The 24,390-nt window shown below is 39.3% G+C and overlaps 1 protein-coding gene across 7 annotated transcripts in view; it reads left to right on the forward strand.

The window, feature by feature from the left end:
* The window catches only part of LOC145987701 (protein bric-a-brac 1-like), a 663,074-nt gene that overhangs the window by 158,953 nt on the left and 479,731 nt on the right, over nucleotides 1-24,390 (forward strand). For all 7 annotated transcript variants that reach the window (XM_083122257.1, XM_083122259.1, XM_083122260.1 and 4 more), the window contains one exon: nucleotides 4,630-4,715. The gene's annotated coding sequence lies outside the window, so the exon portion shown is untranslated. The remainder of the gene's footprint in view (nucleotides 1-4,629; nucleotides 4,716-24,390) is intronic.

The following is a 24,390-nucleotide window of genomic DNA, read 5'->3' on the forward strand; positions in this document are numbered from 1 at the left end:
TGCAGAAGATAGTTGACATAAATAGTAAGGGTGGAAGTAATAAGAAAAGTCAACTTGACAGAAGAATGATAGTTAATACATTTTTGAGAGGTCGAAATAATACGAAAAACCAGTACACTAGTGCAGAAGGACCAGGACTTGATTCAAGAGAATAAAGATATACTAGATGATAGTTTTCACATGTTGAGAGGTTAGATGAGAAGAAAACGCGAAGAAAGCTGACGTTGAACAATCCAAAAGGAAGAATGAGGGTGAAAAGGAGAGGGATGTAAGACAATGTAAAAAGAAAGTTAGGACATAATGTAAGCTTGAAAGGGAATACATTAGTAGTAAAGTTGATGATTGAGGATCAAGTAGGATAAAACTTGGAACACCCCAAGGAGATATAAGAGCTGCATCCAATTGGGTTTGGTATGTAAGAATGGCATTCGGAGCAGTATATCTGCACATTAGTGTAAAGTGTATATGTAAGTAGCTACTACACCGTGAGAATAAAGTAAGCGGCATATGAAAATAAGTTATGGATGAATACTAAGGGATAAAACAAGGGTGGGAACAGTACTTAGTAGTCTATAGCGTAATGTGAACATGCTCGGGAATTGTGCCAATTCATTAGTTATAACCAGGTTATTCTTTCGATAGCTTAAAAAGAGTCCGGTTTTCTAAGAATGTCGTTCGGTCAAGGATTGGCAATAATGTTCGCAATAATGAACGGAAATGGCTGGAATTAATGCGTGCAAACGTACCGAATAATTATTGTACATTGTAGAAGGATCTTGCACAGTTTTCTTCACATGAAAAGCTCAACGCATGCGGATACAGAAGGGGACAAATGGTGCCTCAGTATAAAGTGTGGTGTCCAATCGCGGATAAACTACGTGACTAAGAATAGTCATTATTAGCTCTCTAACAATGCATTGTTCTAGAATCAAACGGCAGAGCACAATTACGGAAGAAAGTGTTCCGGACTCCATTCTTGTTGTGTTTATGTCCTGTTTTCATATCCAGAACCGGAATTCCGAGTACTGCATCGCAACCTGCGACAGTATTTCATTACCTTGTTAACGAAGGTTTAAGTGGTATTAAGATCTAATATTAAACGCCAACTAGGTATCTTGAAACAGCTTAGCCGTTCTTTCAAAAGAAGAGGGCGCAGCGTTACGTTTTAAGATAAAAACGTTGGGTTGTAATGAGAGTATGGAAGGATATTTTGATTCCCTTACGTTTTTTACAACTCCTTCCCCAACCATATGCATAGAGCTTTTGTTTGATGGTTTGGAAAAACTCCCGCCTACCAGTCCTGTTGCTTTGATTGCAGGCGATGCTATAAAAGTGGACTGGAGGTGTGTGCAATACTTGGGAGGACACGTGCATTATGGTCGTTCGCAGAGGAGCTGCTTCCCGTTTATGATGTTCTCGGGGTAGTAACTGCAGATGATAAAGAAGAATGAAAATATATTAGATATATTTTTAGTTTTTGCATTTCAGAGAATATGATACATTTATCGCCATCATAATTATGAGCGTATGAATTTTTCATGTATCTCGTTTCTTGTTAGAAATGTATCGGTGGGGTGAAGAGTGGTTGAATCACCATCTGCTTACCTTGTCCCATTCTGAGTGTTTATTAATTTCATGAGGCTGGCAGATGCCACCCAATTTAGTCACATTTTTTCTCTCACTGCAGTCGAGAAGTGAAAATATCTCGCATTTTTTTTTCTTTTTGCATACATTCAGACATGTTTCAAAAGTTGAAAGTTTGACGTTGATTTTGGAATTTTTCCTGGTTCCCGCATATTGCAGGCATTTATTTGATCGAGTAATGTATTTATTACTGCGGTTATTCTATTCAGATACTAATTACCCGAACTTTATTTCTATAATCCAATCTAAAAATTTTAAACGTTTTTACTTTCTGTTAGTGCCTTCTTGATGCCGCAGTGCTAACGTTGTCGCCTTGTAATAAAGGGGTCCCGGGTTCGATATCAGAGACCTACAGTGGTTCGGATCCCACTTTAAACTATAGGTGCAGTCCCGATTAGCCTGTATGTGCATAAAGTGGACTTGAAACAAAATTTGGTTTCTTCTAATTTGAAATGAATGATATTCGCCGCCCCCATCTTTTAAGTTTGGAAGTTTCAATGTGTTTAAAGCCCACTTTTGCACAGATAGGCTAATCGGGATTGGACCCACAGTTTAAAATGGGGTCCGAACCATTATGCGCCTCCGCCGTGTATCGAACCCAAGACGCCTTGATTACAAGGTGAAGATGTTATCACTTCGCCATCGGGGAGTCTCTTCAAAGTGATTGATTTATTCATTGATTGAGTTGGTGTTTTAAGTCCACTTTATGCACAGTATGGCTAATTGGGACTGGACCTACAGTTTAAAGTGGGATCCGAGCCGCTATGTGCCTCCACCGGGTATCGAACCCGGGACCTCTTGATTACAAGGCGACGACGCTGGCACTGCGCCACCGGGGAGGCCTCAAAATGATGCTCATTGCTAGATAATATTGATAACATAATTTCTTTGTTATGCTCACAACCAAATTGTCGTAACCCCGTCTACGCTCAAAGTTTCTTTGCAGCTTCCCTTTTTGAAAGGTTAAAAAATTCACCCTGAGAATCAATACTATTTCTAACCCGAACCCTCGACCAATAACTGCAGCGACTGCTTACAGAAGCCGGGCTTTGGCCTTCATTTCAGCTCCCTTCCCTCCTAATATTGCTGTCTTTACCATCCATTACCATAAAGAAACCAGTAAATGTAATTAAATATTTTTTTCTTTGTCGCTCCTTTATTAAATTATAATCCTCTGGAGGTTGGAGGAGAGAGAGAGAAAGAGAGAGAAAAATGACGTATCCAGAAGCGAGGGAGTTGCCGGGCTAAATAACTCTTCCTCATTATTGTTATTAAATTGAATAACCACCGGAAACGGAAATTAGGTGAAGCTATTTGTGCGGTTCCTGTCCTTCAGATCGACATTTTGGTGCACGAAGGAGGTGAAGAGTGCTGGAATATGTGGGTGTGTTGTGTCCGCGAAGGGAAATAATATCTAGTGTCCTGATTTGACCCTCAAAGCCTACTTTTGTTCAGATGAAGAAATTCGTACGACCTTTATTTCAGGAATACTTTTTACGGCACACCATAATTTTCCCTTATACTTTGACTTTTAATCAGTGGTTCGAATTCCTATTCTTTGACTTTTAATCAGTGGTTCGAATTCCTATACTTTGACTTTTAATCAGTAGTTCGAATTCCTGTACTTTGACTTTTAATAAGTGGTTCGAATTCCTATACTTTGACTTTTAATCAGGTTTTCGAATTCCTATACTTTGACTTTTAATCAGTGGTTCGAATTCCTATATTTTGACTTTTAATCAGTGGTTCGAATTCCTATACTTTGACTTTTAAATTAATCAGTGGTTCGAATTCCTATACTGTGACTTCTATTCAGTGGTTCGAATTCCGGCGAGATATTTTTTCATCATATCGGCTCCTACTAAAAAAGTTGTTCAGAAAAAGTGTTTTGTTTGATTCAGCAAAACAGTAAGCTTTTTGGAACAACAGACAAAGCTTTTGGTAGCCATTAGTTGTTTAGGTACCAAACATTTGGTAGCAAAATACCTCTTCCTCATTATGGTAACTCTTAAGGAAATATGCACGATTACTAACATTATTTCGTTCTGTTGAAGAGTCATTTGTTTGTCGCCTATGTGCACAAAACTTTGGTTTCGAGAAACTACTTTCGGTTGTACAGAACAAACCTTTCTCCTCTCTGGATAGAGTTCTGTCGTAGTTGTATTTGGTTTGATATGGTTTATTTTACTTCGCTTTTCTTCCACTTGTGGCTAATTGCGAAGATAGGGATGAGTGATGATATGATGGAATTGATGAAGGGACGGTCACAAAGCACACGCCCAGGCCGTAATTCCTGGCGTCGTAGCGCGCTGTGCTAATCACTCGGCTACGGAGGTTGGCCAGTCGTAGTTAGACTCTCACTATTATAGTTATTATAGTTCGCTAATACCAATTTGTTCAGGAATAGTGTATGGTAATAATAACCTTAATCCTTAGTTTCCTTTCATAGTGATTGCTAGACACTGAGCTTCCCTGGAGAATGAGGTCTTTCTGAGAGGCTAGTAATATTGTTTGAAATAGTGTGCAAAATCCCGAATTGTCTGTTTGTACTGTGTGATGCATAAGTATTACCTAGAAAATTGCCCATCACCAAGTTCATGCACTTTGTTTTCACGCAATGAGAGCTTCAGAAAGGGAAAGAAGACGCCAAACAAGCTTCTAACAGCCTCTGCACCAGAATGCATAATAATCTATTCCTTAAAATACGTTAGATGCAAGATAAATATTAAGGAAAGTAGTCATGGACAATTTGCCGAGCAATACTTGTGCATCCCAGTGTACATGCAAATGATGTTCGTGCCTTATCAGTGAACAAAGAAACTCGTCACAATGTAAACCCTACTCGAGGATGGATTTTGAAAGGTTGAAGTAAGGGAACCTACCCACAGAAATACCACATTTCTGTTTCTTGATATGAGCGGTTGTTAATGTTTGTCTTTTTTACAATATTGATTAATGTACAGTGCATAATTTGTGTTTTTCTAGGGAAGGTGAGCTCTGATGACCCGCTACGTTGAGTGCTGCCGGCATGGACGCGACAATATGAAGAAACAGATGTCATATATTTTCAGGTATGTTCTTTGCTTTTGACAGCCTTCGGAAAAATACTGTTATTTGCTGCAAAAAGTAGCTAATGTAGTACAGTTTCGGATTTTTTAAAGCGCGCTGAAAGAAAATATGTCAAAACGACGCAGACAGTGGTCTCAGGAGGTCTACATCACATTTTGATCAACGTAGAGAGGTGTTGAAATAAGACATACCAAAATGTGGTATGGACTTCTTGCGACCACGGTCTGTGTCGGTTTGACACCAGCCTTTTTTACAGAGTTTTTCTTTGTTAAGAACTTTTCATACTTGCACCTCTTTGCACCCTTCCAGATGGACGATCAAAGAAATCAGCATATGCTCAATTTTCATCTGAATAAAGTCCTCCTTCGCATAGTTTCGAACCTAGCGACTTCTCATAGACACTGGCTGTATGGTGTTCCCCGATACCGTAGTGATAACTGTGCCGTCTTGTAATCAAGGAATCCATGGCTCGATCCCCGGTGGACACCCATTGCATAGAGATTCGCATAGCACTTCAAGCAGACGATCCAGTCCCGATTTGCCTATCTGAGCATAAGGTGGACTAATAAGAGAAGTTTTGGCTCTCGCCTTGTGTGCGTGCATTTAGGCACCTGCATAATTTCTGCGAGCATGCACTTTTTCTTTCATTGAAAAATGCGAGCACGTGCTTACTGCTGGATCACATACTAAGGGAGTAAACTCTGCCATTTTATTGACAGCCTAAGTAGAGAATATGATTATAAAACGGGAAAAATTATTGTAGGAGAGTGGCGGCTCTTCCTTCTGCCTTGGAACTTACCTGTTAGGGGAAGAACCATTCTCAGTTCTTTGCAGATGCAAAGATTGTCCCTTACCCGTGTGTTTCACTTTGATGCACATATTTTTCCTCAGAAAAAACATAGTTAATATTTCGAAAATAAGCAACAGTGCTTTCATGTTCCTACACTGAAAGCCCATTTTCAAAACTTTGTCCAGTAGCGTGTTACGAAGTGACGTGAAGCTCTGACGTACTCTTGCCCACGAGTGTACCAGCGCAACCCTTTCTTTCCTAATTCTCTTCCTGGATTGCACGGCAGGTAATGAGATCTTTGGCTCTATCGAAGCCGTTAATAAGGATGTCCGTTTGTATTGCATGGGCTCTGATACGGGGGGTTTTCGGGGGAAGAGAGGAAAAAAAGAAAGGCGTAATTTTCAGCAAGTTCCATTTCCTTCCAATGATGCTGCAAGAATATAAGAAAGAGATTGCGTGTTGATGGAGCATCTTTGCGTTTTTTCTTAAATTCCACAGTCCTTCAAGAGGTTTTCCGCCCATTTTACAGTGTGTGGAAATTGCGTAAGCACCTAACCCTTTACTTGGTTTCAGTGCGTGCAGTAAAATTGTTGTGAATTTATACTTTTGTTACTTTACGTAATTTTTTTGCAACTTCTGACTAATCGCGACGATCAGAATGAATGATCACCATATGAAATTGGGGCATTCCACGAAAAGTGGTCCTACTCCATGTAAATAACAAAATTAATTAATCTGAAAATTATTAGTGTTTTTAATTGCATTAATGCGTACATATTTGTGAATGCATTAAAGTTGCATATTTCACCAACAAAAATCATTAGCACCTGTAGTCTATATGCTTCACAGACAAATCAAGTCCAATTTTGTCACATTTTTAAAGCGTCACACACGTAACACATTTTCGTTAATGCTTTTCGTGCATTCAGGCTATGTCATCATACCAAAGGTTTTTTTTCCCCATTTGTTAGAAGACGCTACAAAGAACTTCATAATTCTATGAAATCAGTTCATTATGAATATTTTAATCTAACCTCATGTCTAGAACCTTACATTTTGTGTTAAATGTCAGACAAGTAACGCTGGAATGACCCATTTGATGAACGGACACTCGCAAGGAACGCGCATGTCGGGATTCGAACCCTGAAACTTTGGCGGCAAGATTGAAAGTAGAACACTCACTTACAGCGCTCGCTCACCGAAGCGGCTGCTGTGAATTTTTGAATTACGTATATCAACGCAGAGTTAGGGTATGGAAGACTTCAAAGCCAATTACGTTTTTTCACGTTTTTGCTTTAAGTCTTCGTTTAAATGCTACGGTACCACGGAAAATAGCATTTTGTATTCTGCATGTATGCAACGTCGCGGTCCAGAATCACAGTTGCCACCGACACAATTTTTTATGCCGGATAACGATAAAATCTTGAGTATGATGCGGAGACGCTGTATTTTTAATCTACAGGGTGAATCGAACTGAACAAAAGTTACGAATTTCATGTCATTCAAAAACATAGACAACATAGACATGCGATAAATGAATCATGGGAAAACGTGATAATGTCGTCTCGATACATTGTGTACCACATAGAAAGTCCTTTATTTCTCCCCCCCCCCCTCAGTTCTATAGGGTATGGGCGAAAGATGCTTCTACGAGTATCGTTATCAAGGCAATATGTTTGTATTGAAGATCCTTTGAAGATTTTTGGTTTTGACACATTTTTTAAGGTTGGGCAGTTTAAGTATGTACCACTTTTTTGAACAGGGGTTTAAAATAGAAGAGAAAATAGGGTTCAAACTAACCTAGAAAAGCGAAAAAAAAGTCGGGGAATTCAACTAACGAGTTAAAGGGTCATGGGAAATCTGAATGAATCTGGGATTTTGGAGGGAGACGGGATAGAATTTCGGATTAGAAATATTAATTTATTTCGCAAAGATCCTTAACAGAACATATTGTTCCAATTATAAAGGATCATATTTAAAACATTTATAATAAAGAACAAATATACATTTTAAAAATTACAGAATTACAGAACTACAGAATTACAAAATACAAAGAAAAGATACAGAAAATAGATAATAAAAAAGGCAGTAGGTATGTTATACAAAGTTACAGAACAAAATACAAACACAATATAGTACAATCACAACAGAGTATCGCTAAATACTTTCAAATACAAACATATAATACATCGCACAATAGTCGATTAACACTAAGATTAATTACACAAATTGTACAAATATGAAATCCATATGAGAGTATGGTCCATTATTCCCCTGAACCTGCTTCCTGATGAAAAATATTGGTTATTGGTGTGTTAAACCTCTACAGAATTGTGGGTAAGTTTATTTTAAAATGTCCCGGAAATACTGGATAAGTCAGGGAATTTTAAAAATACATCCAAAAACGAGAAGGGTCAGGTAAAATTAAGTGTTTCGTACTTGCTGGTATTTTCGAATAAAATAAATTCCACTTTTTTTTTTGAACCAAGCTCTTGATGGAAGATACTGTACATAAAAATGTTACTTGTTCACATTCTTTTAACAGCATCTTTGCAGTTTAAGACTTAAGATCTAGTTATTAGCATGTTTAAGCAACACAGAATTGACTGGAAATTATTTTAAAACCCTGGGAAAAGTTAGAAAATTTATCTGATGATAATCGAAATGCACAGAACTTAGGAATGAGATGCTAAAACAAATGCACCCACGATGATTGTTGAAGGAATGTAATTTCTTTATGACAACCAGTTGCTACTCATACAAAAGGAATTTCGCGAAGTGTCTTCGCAATAATTCCCCTCCCTCTTTCCTCACCTGTGTGTGTTTCTATTATTCAGAAAGCTGACATAGACAATCACGCGAATGTAAGCTTCTCCATAAAATTCCAGTGCCTGACTACATTGATATTTCCCTAAACGAGGCGCTGGTGGATACTACCGTCTGTATCTTGTCATCCACGTATGGAATATGAATTCTGTTGATAATAAAATTACGGAGCAAATTGTCACTGCGTTGCCATTTCAATTTTTTTTATCTCCATGACTAATTCCTGGTATTGTTGCTTTCTTTGCAGAGTCCATTTTTTTTAATGAACGGAATTGCCATATCAATACAATATGTCTGTCCCCTTTCTTAATCTGTTCAGCTGATACCTGGTTTATGATGCTGTTATGATCCCATATGATTTGATTATCATTTCCCAAGAACTGTTTGCTTGCACATATTTGTAATAGGCCAACGTGTACTGGTCGGAGAGTCCAGATTTGATTGCTATCTTCCGCGCTGTTTTTCAGTTGTGCCAACTTATGTGACAAAGAGGAGACTAGATATTATCAAGGCTTAGATTTTTATATACAGTTATATTTTCCCCCTTTTTTTGTTCCAAACAAAAATGTCGAATGTCGGCGAATTTCACCGTTCGGAACTATATTTGTCAATTTCATGTTACATATTTGTTCATATTTTGATGTTCATGACATATACTTGCCGTTTAGAGTGCACTCTAAAAAATATGCAACCAGTTGCCACCAAAAATAGAGTGTACATATTTTTACATAAAGTAATAAAGTAACACTCTTTTTGGTGTTAATGCGAAATTCGCGTTGTTTAGCACCATCTTTGGTGTCTTGTTACACCGTTTGCTGTCAAACCAAGTATAGATGTCTGTAACACTCGATTAGGTAATGTGTTACATCAAATACGGTGTTACCCAACTTTTGGTGGCAACTCAGTTGCATATTTTTTTTAGTGTGTACATATTTTTACATAAAGTATACCGTATTTGCGTCAATTCTGTATGGTAGGAGTTCCCAAACTTTTTCGTTTCACGGTGTTTGAAGATCTTTCCGCGGCACCCAAGTCAGAATGTAGGCCTATCTAACACTTAGAACGCACAGTTCGTGTGGTTAGGTTGCTTGCCTTAAGTTTAAAAATAATAATAATAATAATAAACACATACAGGATGTACACAAATGAATATCGGAGTTTTAAACTTGTATATTTTCTATGCTATACACATTACAAATAAGAACCATATATGAAATGAAAGAGTAACTCACCAAGTTTCTATTCTACGCATGCGCAAAATTTGTTTCCTAACTCTGCCGCTTGGCGGAGCCATTGGTAAATATGGCGACTCCCGAGCGTAAGTCTTTTTGTGTGTTCGAACTCGCGAGGTCTAATTCAGTTGTTACAGTTCAACGGGCATATCGGCGAAGATTTGCTAGTGACACCCCCCCCCCCCCCCCCCGTCTGACAACAACATTCGTAGGTGGTATAACCAGTTTTAAGACGACAGGATGCTTGTGTAAAGGTAAAAGTTCCAGATGGCCGCGTGTATCAGGCGAGAAGGTGGAAAGCGTCAGAACGGCTTTCACTCGCAGTCCTAGAAAATCTGTGCGGCGGACAAGTCAAGAACTATCAATGCCAACAATGACAGTGTGGAAAGTGTTAAGGAAAATACCCCAAATGAGACCGTACAGTCTGCAGCTGTTACAGGCCCTAAAGCCTGTAGATCATTTGGCTCGTAGGAACTTCTGCACACACATTCTTAATGAAGAAGATGACGATTTTCTTAATCGTGTGAATTTCAGCGATGAATCCACATTTCATCTAAGTGGGAAAGTGAACACACATAACACACAGACGGGGGTCACGTCCAAATCTTCGCCGGTATCCCCCTTGAACTGTAACAACTGAATTAGAACTCGTGAGTTCCAACACACAAAAATACTTATGCTCGGGAGTCGCCATCTTTAAGAATGGCTTCCCAAAGGGGCAGAGTTAGGAAACAAATTTTGCGCATGCGTAGAATAGAAACTTGGTTAGTTACTCTTTCATTTCATACATGGTTCATATTTGTAATGTGTATAGCATAGAAAATATACAAGTTTAAAACTCGGATATTCGTTTGTGTACACCCGGTACTTCAAATTCAGAAATATTTTATTTGTAAAAAGTACTAAATAAGCACATATTTGGAACAATCATATCATTTCAGTGAAAATATGGGAAAATTTCGCGGGGCCCTTGTAAGGCTGTATGGTTTCATTGAGTAATGCAGATATATTATATTTGCGGAACAACCGTCCAAAATATTATTTCTAAAGAAAAGTCTGTATCTTTTTTTGATTCATGGCTTCAAACAAAATGAAGTGAAAGTCACACTGCAAGAGTCAAGGCTCCGCATGTGCTTTGTACTTCACTACTGCCCTATTCGACGCTAGTGGTCCCGGGTTCGAACCCCGCCTTGGGCATGGCTGTTCTTTATGAGTGCCAATTCATACATTGCAGCATGTATTCATCACTCATTCTCATCGTCACGTTTAACCAAAAGTGGCAGAAAAGCAACGCTAAATAACAAAATTCAAATACACACTATTGCCTTGTTTCGCGTATAGCCCTGCTGATTTTGGAACAGTGACCGCAGGTCAGTAGTTCTAGTAGTGACTTGGACGGAATTTCCGAGAAATACACTAGAATGTAAAGAAAAAACCCACAAGAATGAAGCAAATGAGGGAAGACTATGAAGAGTGGATTCTTTACATATTTCAGTGCTTTATTCTACATATTCATGATCACGTGCATATTTCTTATGTTTGTCTACATATATGTCCACACGTTTGTTAGATGTCTGATTTCAGGTGTATTGTTTTCTGAAAGGATAGATTTGTAGGATATACTGCTGTTTTCTTTTCATTGAAATGTTTCATGTCATTATAAGTCAAGTCCTATCAAAGGTTTTAATTTTTTCTTTTTATTAGTTATTATTGCCAGTATATACTATATATTCATTATTCATAATAAACGGAAAGTATTATCTTAATTGTTGATTTTAGTTATGTTAAGGTACTTAGCTCCGAATAACGTGACGGGGGAATAGCCTAAGTGCTGACGCACCTACACTTTCTCTTCATTCGTTCATTCATCATGAATGCATGGCTGATATCTATAGTAGCATATCGATTATCAATAATTTTATATGTAGGCCGAGGTATGTTGAGCATGTTCCGGCATTGTGTAGAAAAACGTATCGCCGATGTTTATATTTTATTGTAGCTGAAGTTTACAATTTATAATATTTTAATTGCTCATAATATTATATGTGGGCAAAAACTCAACTTCAAAATTGGCAGATAACATTCATAAAATGTGCAAGTATTAGCATTTTTCAGCGATAGTATTTGCTTCGGAAGAGTAACACTGGTTGTCGAACAAATAACAATTCTTATTCTAAAGGAATTTTGAATTTTAGGTTTCGTAAATTGAGTTAGTGCACATTGGTGGCACCCTCTACAAGTACTTATGGGGTTACAACGGAGCTCCAACTTGTGTTTTTCCAGCTCATTAAGAACTTTCGATACGGTTAATGAAAGATTTCCTGCATTGGAAACAGTGATTTGTATATCTTTTCCCTCCTCTCTCCTGCTCCCACGCCTGTTTATATAGTTTAGCCGTTTTGTAACGCTTCCTATAAGTTGTATTGTTCCATTTGTCTTGATGCCACGCATCAGGTGATTCCTGCCATCCTTCACTGCTTCATTTTCTATAATTACTACTGTTGAATCATGTCACTTTTAATAGCATTCGTAAAGTATTGTCTCACAAAAAAAGAAAGAAAAGGATAAAAAAAAACTTTAACAAGAGTCTTTCTTTATGTTATCAGCGTTTCCCGTATTTCGCCTTGTTATCTGCATGGGCATAGTACATAGAAAATATACTCTTATTTTCTATTTGGAATTTGAAATACTAACTAACTACTTTAACTCTGTAGTCTTTTTAAACCCGAAGGATTATGGCTGCTGCCAGTGGCGGCGATTGGGTTCCAAAACCGGGGGGGGGGGAATTACAGTATATTTCCCTTTTTAAGTAAGATTTAGCATAGTGCGGGGGCAAAAGTGGCGGAAAGTGGGGGAGAACTGCCCCCCTTCGCCCCCCTAATCTCCGCAACTGCCTGCTGTAACACAAGCCTTCCATCTGTCTTTATCCTGGGTAAGATCAATCCAATGTTTTCCATCCTTATCGATTTCCTTTAGATCCATATCAACGTTATCCCTCCGTCTTCGTCTTGGCCTTCCTACAGGTCTCTTACCATCAGGTTTCCCAACAAGAATCTTTCCTCTTCCATTAGAATTTGAAATATCTATTGTTAGAATTTAGGATACTATCCAGAGATATTGAAACGGATCTTACGGTTGGAAGTCAAAAGGGCGCCAAAAGAGCAAAGATAAAAATGAGCAAAACTGAACAACGCAGCACACAATGTTAAGTTTAGGCACCATGTTAGTATTAAATCGACATAGTAAAAATGAAATCGTGCTTGCTCCACTCAAAATAAAAAGACCTTTACAGAATAACCACATGTAGTTTATTATGCATGATGTGTTAATGGTTGATTAACCCGGTAGGTTAGACCGGCTTCAAAGCAAGTTGGAAAACTGTCTTTGCTAATGGAGAGTATGCCAGTGAATAGTACATGCGCATTCCCTCCGTAATCCTAGACGACTGTTGGCATGGTACCTTTACCGAGGCCATCTTTCCTTCCATCCTCTAGTCACTTCCCTGTGACTCTAAACCTGGAGTGACGATAAATAAATTAAACCAACCACTGGAAAGTATTGCTGTTACTGCTCCTTGGATGTAAATAACAGCATCGAACCGAAGTGACAGGACAAGCTGCACGTGTCGCTCGGACTAGGCCGTTTTCTCAGTACCGTGCATCGTGTCGCCTCGGCCCATTGTTCGCACATGCGTGGTGTATGATTTGCTTTAGACTGAAGGGGGCCTTTGTAGCTTGCTGCTTAGGTGTGAAATCTCCCAAACGTAGCAAGAAGCATTATTGTGTAGTCTCGGACCTGAGTTGTAACGACTCCATTGATGAATGTTTTTTTTTATGTGTCAGAATTATCTGTGAACAACAACATTTGAAAAGTCAACGTAGAATGTTTGACAAATAGAGTTGAGCCGTTACCACTTTGAACTGATACCGATACTTGAAAATTGTACCAATGAAAATTTGTTCAAAATATTGATCAATATTTGTGTGTAAATATTCTTCTCTAATTACATGCATCAATTTTCCAAGAAATTTGCTTTAGAATATTCGAGAATTACATCAGAATAATAAATATATGTTATGTAATTACAAAATACAGTTTTTCGTGCAAAATTGGTAGAAAATAAAAGCAAGTGTGAATTTTGCATAATTTCCAGGATAATTGGACCGCGAAAGTGTCAAATGAAATTTTTGCGAACCCCGTGAAAAATCAAAATACCGATGCATCGGCATCGGCTCAGCTCTACAAAAAAAATCAAAGCTTGTTGAAGCCCACTTGTTCTCAGATAGGCTATTTGGGACTGGATCTACAGTTTAGGGATCCGAACCTCTGTGCAATGTTCCTCCAACGGATCGAACCCGAGACCCTTTGATTACAATGCGACTATCACCTCATCGATGAGGTTCTCGTAGTGTGTTTAAACCCAACGTCACATTAATTCTGGTTACTGATTTTCCCGCTCCGAAAACCTAGCTCGAACTTGGTAAAGTGCAGAATAGCACTCCCAAAATCTTAAGCACATGCACATGACATGCATGGCAGGTTATTTCGACTACCGGACATGCACTGTACAGACTTCTGCCAGTCCTATTGATTTTTCCCTACTCTCCCTATTGTACCTTCTGAAACATTCATGCTACTTCTTATATATTCTCGAATGCCCTACCGTGGAGAAGAGATGTTTAAGGAATCGTTAGAGCAGAACTACTGAAATATAGATTATAATTGTGGCAGTAAACTGTATGAGGCTAAGCTGTCCATTTTCCTCCTTTGTACCTCCGTTCCATATTATTTTATTTCCTCATAAACTGCCGTGAAGTATAGAATAATAAAAAAGGAATGAAGGCACATGTCCGTTTGTGTGTTTGGCCCGGCACGGCTGCTAAATAAAAGATGCAACGAACTCGAGTGTGTTTGCGGGAAAAACTTTTATTATAGGTTCGTTGTTGTTCTTACCTCACTGAGTCTGAAAGAGGATCACGGGAAATCCGTCAAGCGCATTGTTGTGAATGACGAATGAATAATTACTGCGTGGTCGAATAATCGCGAAGATTACAATGGGTTTAAACGCACAGTGAAATACATATAGGGGAGAAAAAGGAGTGATACCGAGACAGGTCTCGGTCCCGTCTCGAAATTCGAATCGAGACCGATATCACTTCTTTAAATTGATTGATCGATTTAGTTTATTTTACTTCCCCTTTAATTATAATTAGAAAGAGAGGTACAACTTATTATTTTAAATTAAGCTATAATTAGAAATAGTTTCACGAAAATTTCCCCATATAACAATCCTCACATAACCCTATTATTACATAGAACATAACCCCCCAAAATTGTGTTCTATATAATTTATATAATATATAAATAATAATATATATTTAACAATTTTTTCTCTGCAGTCAATAAGCATTAAAATTTCATATTAAGTAAGGCAATTGCTTTAAGTTGGATACAAATACTTCTAAAATTAATTAAGATTAAATATAATATTGAAATATATTATTTACAAGTAGATCATAATTAAGAAGCACCATAACAATCTATTCAATAAAATAATGAATTTAAACCACTGTCATAGCTTACATATAAATATGTCACTTTTGGGTAATCGGGAAGATGAGGATGAATTCTGTTGAGATGGACGAAGGGACATCTCAAACATGTATAGTATATACGGATGACACAACACGAGTCCCACAGAGGATTGTACCACAGTGCTTATCTGTGATTTTACTGGCTGAGAGTACATACGCCAGAGCCTCGCTAGTCTGCAAAATGCAGATCAGGGGTGTAGCATGTGGAAGGCAGGTTGCTATTTGGGTGTCTTCAGAAAGTCGCCTCTTACACCCATTACTTCTTTAAATAAACGAAAATGACGCAGAGCCGTAGCTAGAAGTTTTTGCGCCCAGAAGGGAGAATTAAAGCATTTGACGCTCCCCAACTCCCCCCGCTTCAGGCAAATCTTATTCTAGTGGTTTACACTCCTATTTAATATGGTGCATAAACCTTTTGGTCAGTCTGAAATGCGAGATATTTGGAAGCCACCCATGGGCGGCTCCAGGGAATGTGCGATAGGGTGCTTGCACACCCTTTTGTTTGTGTTCGTACATACATGAATGTGTGTGTGTGTGTAAGAAGTTTAGGTTGGTACATATTATAATGAAGTAATCTGCTCCTACAATTTTGGAAGCCGTAGACATGTCTCAAATGTAAACTTCTCTCCATGACCTTGTGTATTATAACTATTGTTTTTAATTACTATTTGTATTTACAGAATAAAAGCACAATGTTTACTACTTTTTAAATGGTTTATTGCTTATGTAGTTACGAAATTACTTATATTATATTTTTTGTGGTTCTGTTAGTGTGCCTATACTATATTAACATACATGGGATAATTTATTAATATTTTACTTTTAATGTGTGTAAGATATAGCAAAATCAATAATACAAGTATAAATGCAACCTTACTGCAATGAAAAATAATAATTAGAAACAATGAAAAGAAGCTGAAACATTGTGTATAAGGTTAATTAAATATATAAAGTTTTTTTTTTATGCAAACGTAATACTGTAGCTATACAACTGAATCGTTTAAATTTTTGCAGTGCAGTTCAATTTCAAACGTATATTAACTTAACATACTTTCAGTGAATCAATCTCAAGGTTACATGTAAACGCACGATCTAAAAATTATAAACAAATATATAACTTTCCTTTCTTCGCTGCAAGGTTTAATTATTCGAGATCACTGATATGTGCTGTGCAAGTAAATGCATAGCAGATTTATATGGAATCACGTTTGATTGCTCTGCATGGCTGTTAAAGTAAGTATAGGAAAACAATTGGTCTTCCTTTCATTGAGATGTTAAGAAGAATTACTTCGTTGAAGCATTGTTATTAGTGATACCTGGGAGTATAAACAATGGAGGCTTTCTGCCACGCGTTTTGTTAACGCGAGATTCGCAATTCGTCACTCCGCGGTGGATTGGACCGCGAAACCAAACCGTGTCATGGAAGGGGACTTTGAATAAAGTGGAAAAGTTGATACAACATTACCCGTAGGAACGTGTGTCATTTTCCTTAAGATATCCACGTTTGTATCCCCTTTGTTACGGCTACTGTTCCTCAAAGCCGTTTCACACTGCAAAACGGAAAAAGTGTACGAGTTGTAATTGGAGCGCTGAGAGCGTAGGATCGACATATTTCTTTCTCTCCCTATGTCGTGCAGCCGTTGTTGCTGTACGCGTGTGGAAATGGAAATTTCGCGAAACTTTCGCATGAAGTTTTCGCACAATAGCGTTATCGTTGTCACAGTGGAAATTTATGATTGTTATAGGTGCTGGAATCTCTGTACTGTGTTTTCTCCCTTTTTAAGTTACTAATAAGCAAAGCTAAAGTTAAAGTGACCTTATTTTGCGATCCCGTGTCAGTTTCAGTCAACCTCCATGCTGGGATTGTTAGCTAGCGTGTTATACATAGCCACAGGTGTCTGTGGGTCAACGTTGCGCATAACGGTAGAGGAGGAAGAAAGCGGGTGGCAAAGCAGTGCACGCTGCTGTGAACAGCTGGTAGTTGCAGCTGGGTTGTTCCTTTCCCTCCTCTCACGCGTTCATTGGTCGAGCCCTCTTGAATCACCACTTGCGCAGTACACTTGTTTACGTTCGCTTACGCCGGAGACTACTGGAACAAAGATACTGGTTCAGCTTACAGTGTTGCAAAATGATCATGTAATGGGATAAATCGGCTTTGAAAAAACATGTCAGCTTCTAGCGCGGAGATCAGACATGTTTGAATGTTCTGATGGCAGTAACACTACACGTTGATGCCTGTAATAGCATCTTCTCTCTGCCAACTCCTCGTTCGTACACTTGTTATTGTTAACTGAACCTACGTACCATAACTAACTGACAGATCTGTTGGGTGCTGTTTTTTGTCTGCCAAACGTCGTCGAGCGGTGCAGCCGGTATCCGTGGCGGAGTGGTTACCACAGCCGCCAGAGGTCCCGGGCTCTGATCCTGGCCTGGGCGTGAGTGTTCTTTCTGAGTCTCTTGATCAATTTCATCATATCATCCCTCATCCGCATCTTGGCGATTATCCAAAAGTGGCAGAAAACCGAAGTAAAATAAACTAAATCAATCAACCAATCGTCGATCAGTGTGAACTGGAAGGGGTGGAAATATAATTTGCGATGTTAACGCTGTAGGAGCAACATCGGCTGTCTTGAGAAAACATTCTAGGCACAACATCGGCTTCCCCAGGTGTTGCTCGTTACCGTGCTTGCACGTTGAAAGGAAGTAAAATGGTCTAACATCCTTCGTTCGAATGATTTTTCTACCAGTGGCAAAACCCAAATCAAACAAATCGACGCCAGAAGTAGTTGAAAAAGTGTATTTTATCCTGACTATATATGCAACCATGGACACAAGCTTACAGTTGATGAACTGACTTTATATTATGATCAAAATGTATGACTTATCTATAAATTATCAGGCAGATGACCGCCTGGAATATATTACAGTAAATTTGATATAGGTAAATATTTCAAATGTCTCGTCTCGATATTTAGCCCTAAGTATGGTACTGAAACTGGTGGCTTTCGATTGATTGATTAATTGATTTAGTTTATTTTAGTTTGCTTTTTGTGCCACTTTTGGCTAATTTGCGAAGATGGGGATGAGTGATAATATAATGAAATCGATGAATGGACACTCGCAAACACCCATGTTCAGGCCGGGATTCGAACCCGTGACCCCTGGCGTCGTAGCGCGATGTGCTAACCACTCCGCCACGGGAGAATCAAGACGAGACAGAGAATGAGACGGGCATTTACAATTCGATTTGATTGAATGAATTAAAATTTTTGGTTGCGTCGGCACATCAGGCCATTTTGCACCCTTGAGTGAATGCGGGGAAGATCCCCTTATATAAAACCCTTACCTCAAATTTAAGAAGATAAAAAGAAGCCCCTCAAGAAAGGTTAAAAAATGCTGGTTGTAAATGGACCTGCATTGGACAAACACAATACATTAAAAAAAAAGAGGTAAGGATAGTTTAAGAACTACCTCAGAGACAGAGGAAAAGACCAGCTCTTCTCAAAAACCTAAAAACGTTGGCTACAACTCGAGACGAGGCGAGACATTGCCAAGTCTCGTCTCGATAGCTAGCTCCTTCACCTAGTCCTGCGCCAGCCACTCCAGTCAGAAACTGGTTGATATAGCAGGCTTAAAACAGATTCTGCTTTTTCTATGCCAAACTTTGATTACGCCCAGTGAAACGAAATAAGCAATGTCGCAGACTCGGTGCGTTCTCTGCATGATGCTGCCAGTGCCCATCCAATCGACTTGCCGACGTGACCGGGTTCGCTAACGCCGGACTAGGAGAGATGCTTTCGTTGTGTGCCCGGCCCGACCCTGGAAAGTAATCTTCATGATGTGTATATCTTCTTCCCATCCTGGCTCCCATCTTTAAATTAATATTAATGGCAGCTTTCTCTGTGGCGGCTATGTATTACAGTATCTTCAACAGATGGTGAAACCTCGCTTGTTCTCTTATTTTCGGGGCTGCGATTATAAATAAATCTGCTTCGTAATGGCCTCAGTTTGTCCATACTCATATTAGCCGTCTCTTTCTCATTGGGTTGGTAAAGATACGACACTTGGAGCAACAGCCTGTATCATTCTCTATGTCCAACCTTGAGTCTCGTTATCGTTTCGGTTTAGTTTGGAAATAGATACAAATATTAATAAAACAAATAAAGAAGGTAAAGTTCCCCGTGCACTTATAGCACAGTGCCATGAAGGTACATTTAGGGAATGTGGGGTAAGGCCCCACACATTCTCAATCTCGGCCATTTTGGAGGTGATGTGATCAGCACCACTCCGGAATAAAAGAAATAGGCATAAATTATAGAGCCACGATTTTTATCTAGCATTTAACCTATAAAATATGTTATGAAGAGGCACATAAGTCACAAACTCCAATTTTCTATTGCTTTAAGTCTGACTGAATCATTTGAAGAAAATATTACATTTTTATATTGGGCGTGTGTAAAGGTTTTAAACAGTGATGATCCAACACGTATATTATGTCTATAATGTTTGCTTTTAAAAGATAACCATAAAAACTGCCTGCTGTAAAATTGTGCTTTTTTACTTGAAGTGCTTTTTCCCGAAGCTATACAACATGTGACTTTGCAACATGATTTCTTTCGTTTCATACATTTGACACTTCCATTCATCAAGACATATGTTTTTGTACCTTTTCATTCACATGTTCAGCAACATTTTGCAATTAAATTGCCGACGAAAGTCGACTTACTTGGTTTTCCCCCTGACCCTTCACTTGTAATGAAAATTGATATTATCTTTTTCATGGCCATCAGTGAAGAAAGAGAACATCGCTCTCGCAGTTCAAACATGTAACATGTTGTGTGATTTCCCTGGATTAAAGTAATTATAAAAATAATTTAGTTACTCATTAACTATAAATTACTTCTTTTCTGAATTAAGTAACTGCATCTGAGTTACTTTACGGGGAACCATATGTAGCCCCGTTGCTTTTGAAAAGAAACTTTCCAAACATTGTTTCGTGTCATATAAGAATAAAAAAACGTTCCTAGTAATTTCTACTCAGGCTTTAAAATCTTTTCAGACGCACAAGTATGAAAGACCGGTATGGTGGTCCGCCAGCGTCTTCGTAGGAAGAATGTTTATTTGCAAAGCAAATGGCATTTGAATTCGCAGATTCCTTTTTGACCTTGAACGCGTCTGCTCTTAATAGTTGTGTACGCGGTGATTTCAGACGTTGAGGGATTGTGGATGTGTTTACCATTAAGGCCGCGGCACACCCATGTAAATGCATAGAAGAGGCAGCCGAGGTGAACGACCTTGAGCGTGATGTGCCGACGTCATATTTCTGCTCTCTGGGTGTGAGATATGCGCAAAAGGTTCGCTAATGATACAGCTCTTGGCTTTCCCCCCCCTTGAATATTAAGGCAGAAACCACGCGCTGCGGAATCCAATGTTTGTTTCGATACATGAAGATGTGCGGCGTTTCCTTGTCCGCGAGAGGTCAACATGCCGCAGATGCTTTGAAAGTAGAGTGCATGGACGAGAATTGTGAATGGGAAAGCATGTCTCGTTTCGAATCTTGCAATAATATACACAGGGTGATTCAGTGAAAGCGTGCAAAAATCAAACAGGAAATAGGTAATGCACCACTGAACAATTTGAAATAGGGAACCTAGGGTCTGAGAAACTGCCGTAACGAGATATGAGCTGAAACTATCGAGTTCGAGCTAGATCTAGCATATACTGTCGTCCACAGGAATAACAAATAAGTGACATCTATAGACACTGCGGACGTAGCAACATTTATTGACTGATTTACGCGCATGAGTTTTACATGCTTGACGTTTGGAAACTATTTTCATAGCTTTAACAAACAGGTGTTAACAACGTACAATTATGCACCTCACAACAGTTGTTCAAAGAAAGAAGGACCAACCAGAACGCAAGCATGACAGCAGTGCACATCAAAAGCGGCGACAATCCTGGCAGCTAATTCCATATCCGTGTCCACAGGAGTGTCATGAACAAGAGATTTGAGATATCCAAAAACGAAAATTGGAGTAGATTCAAATCGAGTAACCTCGCAGGCCAGGGAATAGAGTCTCACCATCCAATCTAGCAAACAAGAAACGTAGCATCAAGATGGTTGCAGACATCCATGCTGGAGCGAGACAGGCGGTGCTCCATATCCCGGTACGCTGGCTTCTCAGACCCTAGATTCGCTTTCTCAAATTGTTCAGTGGTGCATCACCTATTTGCTATTCCATTTTTGCACGTTTTCACTGACGGTGGAGGTGGTTCGGATTCCACTTTAAATTGTAGGTTTAGTCCCGATCAGCCTTTCTGTATATAAGGTGGACTTAACAAAATCAAACGTTTTCACTGAATCTCCCTGTGTCTGCAGGGTGATTCAAAAAGTTGTGTCCGCACTGAAGGAGCCCATATAGAGAGGTCGAAGTATAACACTTTTACTTTGGGAATCCATGGATTAGGGAATGCTCCTGCTCCCTCAATGTCGCCAATTCTTGTAAGCAACTGTAATTTCTGACAAACTTAAAAGATACTCGGACCTTATCTTCCTCACAATCTTGACGAGGCCTACCACGTGTCCCTTCGATGTTGCCAATTCTTATAAGCAACTATAGTTCAAGACAGACTGAAAGAAACTGAGACCTTAAACCTTCCACATAATTTTGAAGAGGCATGTCACCACCGCATGTCCTTTCGATGTTGACAATCCTTATGACACCCACGTGAGCACGGGAATTTCACACGCCTCGGCAAGATTGTGAGGAAGATAAGGCACGAGTCTCTAAGTTTGTCCCAGTACGATACCTAGGGATCGAACGTGGGAACTCGGCCTTCGTTGAGTTGTTGTTTATGTCCACTTTATGCACAGATAGAGTAATCGGGACTGGACCTACAGTTTGAAGTGGGTCCGAACCGAACCTCTATGTGCCTCCTCCCGAGACCACTTGATTACAAGGTGATCACGTTACCACTGCGCCACCGGGGGCCCTCGGGCTTCGTATAAGGTTAGATAGCCCTCAGTCATAGAGGCCGTCACTATATACGAACACATAAATTTGGAAGATGTTTGCATCCCATTACCGTGAATGCATGAAATAATATTGCAAATTGAGAATTTACATCCGTGGTATGGATTCTTGCCGCTCGCGATGCTCCCACGCCGGTGTTGCTCTTCCGAAGCAAACGTTTGTAAGTTTCAGCGAGGCATAGTTGCGGAAACAAAGCCTGGTTGATCAGACTGAAAGATCCAATATTCTAACGCACGAAATGTGCGGAGCTCGGAGGAAGTGGGAGCATGTCAGCTGTGCTTAGTAACCGTGACTAAAGTATGGGTTGGCCGATCTTTTGTGAATGCGTGACTAAAATGCGCACGAGTGGTTTGCTTCATTTACCGTCGGATGGTTTTCCCTTAGCGTTTATATGTGCTCGAGCTCGGCACACCCAGGTAAGTGTGCGTGTGTGTATGTGCGCGCAGAAGGGGAAGGTAAAGTGCGGAATTTTGGAGTTCGCGATTATTCCTTTAATGTTGCAAACCGAATGCCGAGCGCAAAGGTGTACTCGGATTGCGTTAGCTGTCTCCGCGGTGCAGCGCTTGGGGGTAAGGTATGGGTGAATTGAGACAAGAGATGGCAAAACTATCAGAGACGTGAAGCTACTTCCTATATCTGGAAATACATCTTGAAAGTCCCGTCAAGCAGTGGCGGCTGGTGGTCTGGCTCCATGGGTGTGCACTTCAGTCTCGCTTCTAGGAGTGTTGTCATCCCTTTCAATTTCTCACCCGAATTTGCGAACATAATGTATTGGCAACCTAAGTTATGACTAACTACCTTTCACTGATAATGAGACTATACGACAGTGTTGAATTTTTTTATGAATATTATTTTTTTTTTTTTACAAATTGAAATACCTCGGTGATTTTTCCGTTGATCACGAGAAGAAATATATTATTGGGCTGTAATGACTTTGGTTGTTTTGTAAGCCCACTTAATGCATAGAAAGGCTAATCGGGACCGAACCTACAGTTTAAAGTGGGGCACGAACCATTATGTGCCTCCACCGGGGGCCTATAATAATTCAGCATTCGGTAATCTGACAAAATCATTCAAAAGAAAGAAATACCGATCTACAATATCAATATTATTGTCGATTTGCAAAATATTTAGTAAAAACTTTCTCTCTTGCTCCGCTGATGAACAAGGAGAAAATAATATTTGCATACACTAACTTCCCTGCTTTGCATTGCCTACGATGGAAGACACAGATTTGGCCTTTCTTACACCCCCTCCCCCCTTTCTTACCCCTGCCATGCTCGAAATAAGGTGAGATGGCGACGATATCGTTGAAATTTCCCTTTGGAAAAAAATCCTTCAATTTGCCATCATGTAACACGGTCTCAAATGGAACAGGATTGCAATACTACATTATAGCGCATGACTGTCGACAGTAACACGCGCAGTTTCGTGCGAATGAAGTCCCTGTGACTCCAGCCAGAGGAGGGAACCGGTTTTCTCTGCGCTGTTGCTGCAGACAGCACCAGAACTAACACAAATCGAAATGTGTTCACGTGAGAGACTGGGAAAAAAGTTGCTGAATCGAAGCAAATGACAGGTGCAGTGGCGTGGGAACATTTTATGTTTTGAAGGAGATGGTGTTCAACGAATAACTGTAATAAAAATTATTAGCATTACAGATGTATTTCGGTGTGCAAGTTCGAATAGGCAGTAGCCGCTACTGCAGTCAAGTTGGAACCCGACATCTTGATCCATCCGCAACCATTTCACAGTTTTTTCCTCACCCATAAATAAATGGTTTTGCGCTCCTGTCAAATTACTGTTCAAGCATCAGCTTGGAATACGACTTTTTTATTGAAGGTTTTGATTAACCCATATTTTTTCATACTTTTCGTTCCACATAGAAAAGGTTTTGCACCCTTTCCAAATTACGGTAAATCACAGTTAAAAATTCGGCTTCCAAGTTCGCGCTCGAATACAACCTTTGAATTTGAGGTTTTTTTACAAGTTCTTCAGCCATTTCTCCCCCCACCCCAAAATATTTTTTGCGCCCATTCCAAATTGCGGTAAATAACCACTCAAAAGTTTCTGTTCCAGCTACCGTAATTTGAGAGGGTTTTTTTTTTTTTTTTTTTTTTTTTTTTTTTTTTTTTTTTTTTTTTGGGTGAAACAAATAGGTGCAAAACTTCTAATTATGAAATAGTTTCGAGTCACAA

Source organism: Lepisma saccharinum, chromosome 5 (assembly GCF_977018435.1).
Source record: "Lepisma saccharinum chromosome 5, izLepSacc3.1, whole genome shotgun sequence".
Lineage (NCBI taxonomy): Eukaryota > Metazoa > Arthropoda > Insecta > Zygentoma > Lepismatidae > Lepisma > Lepisma saccharinum.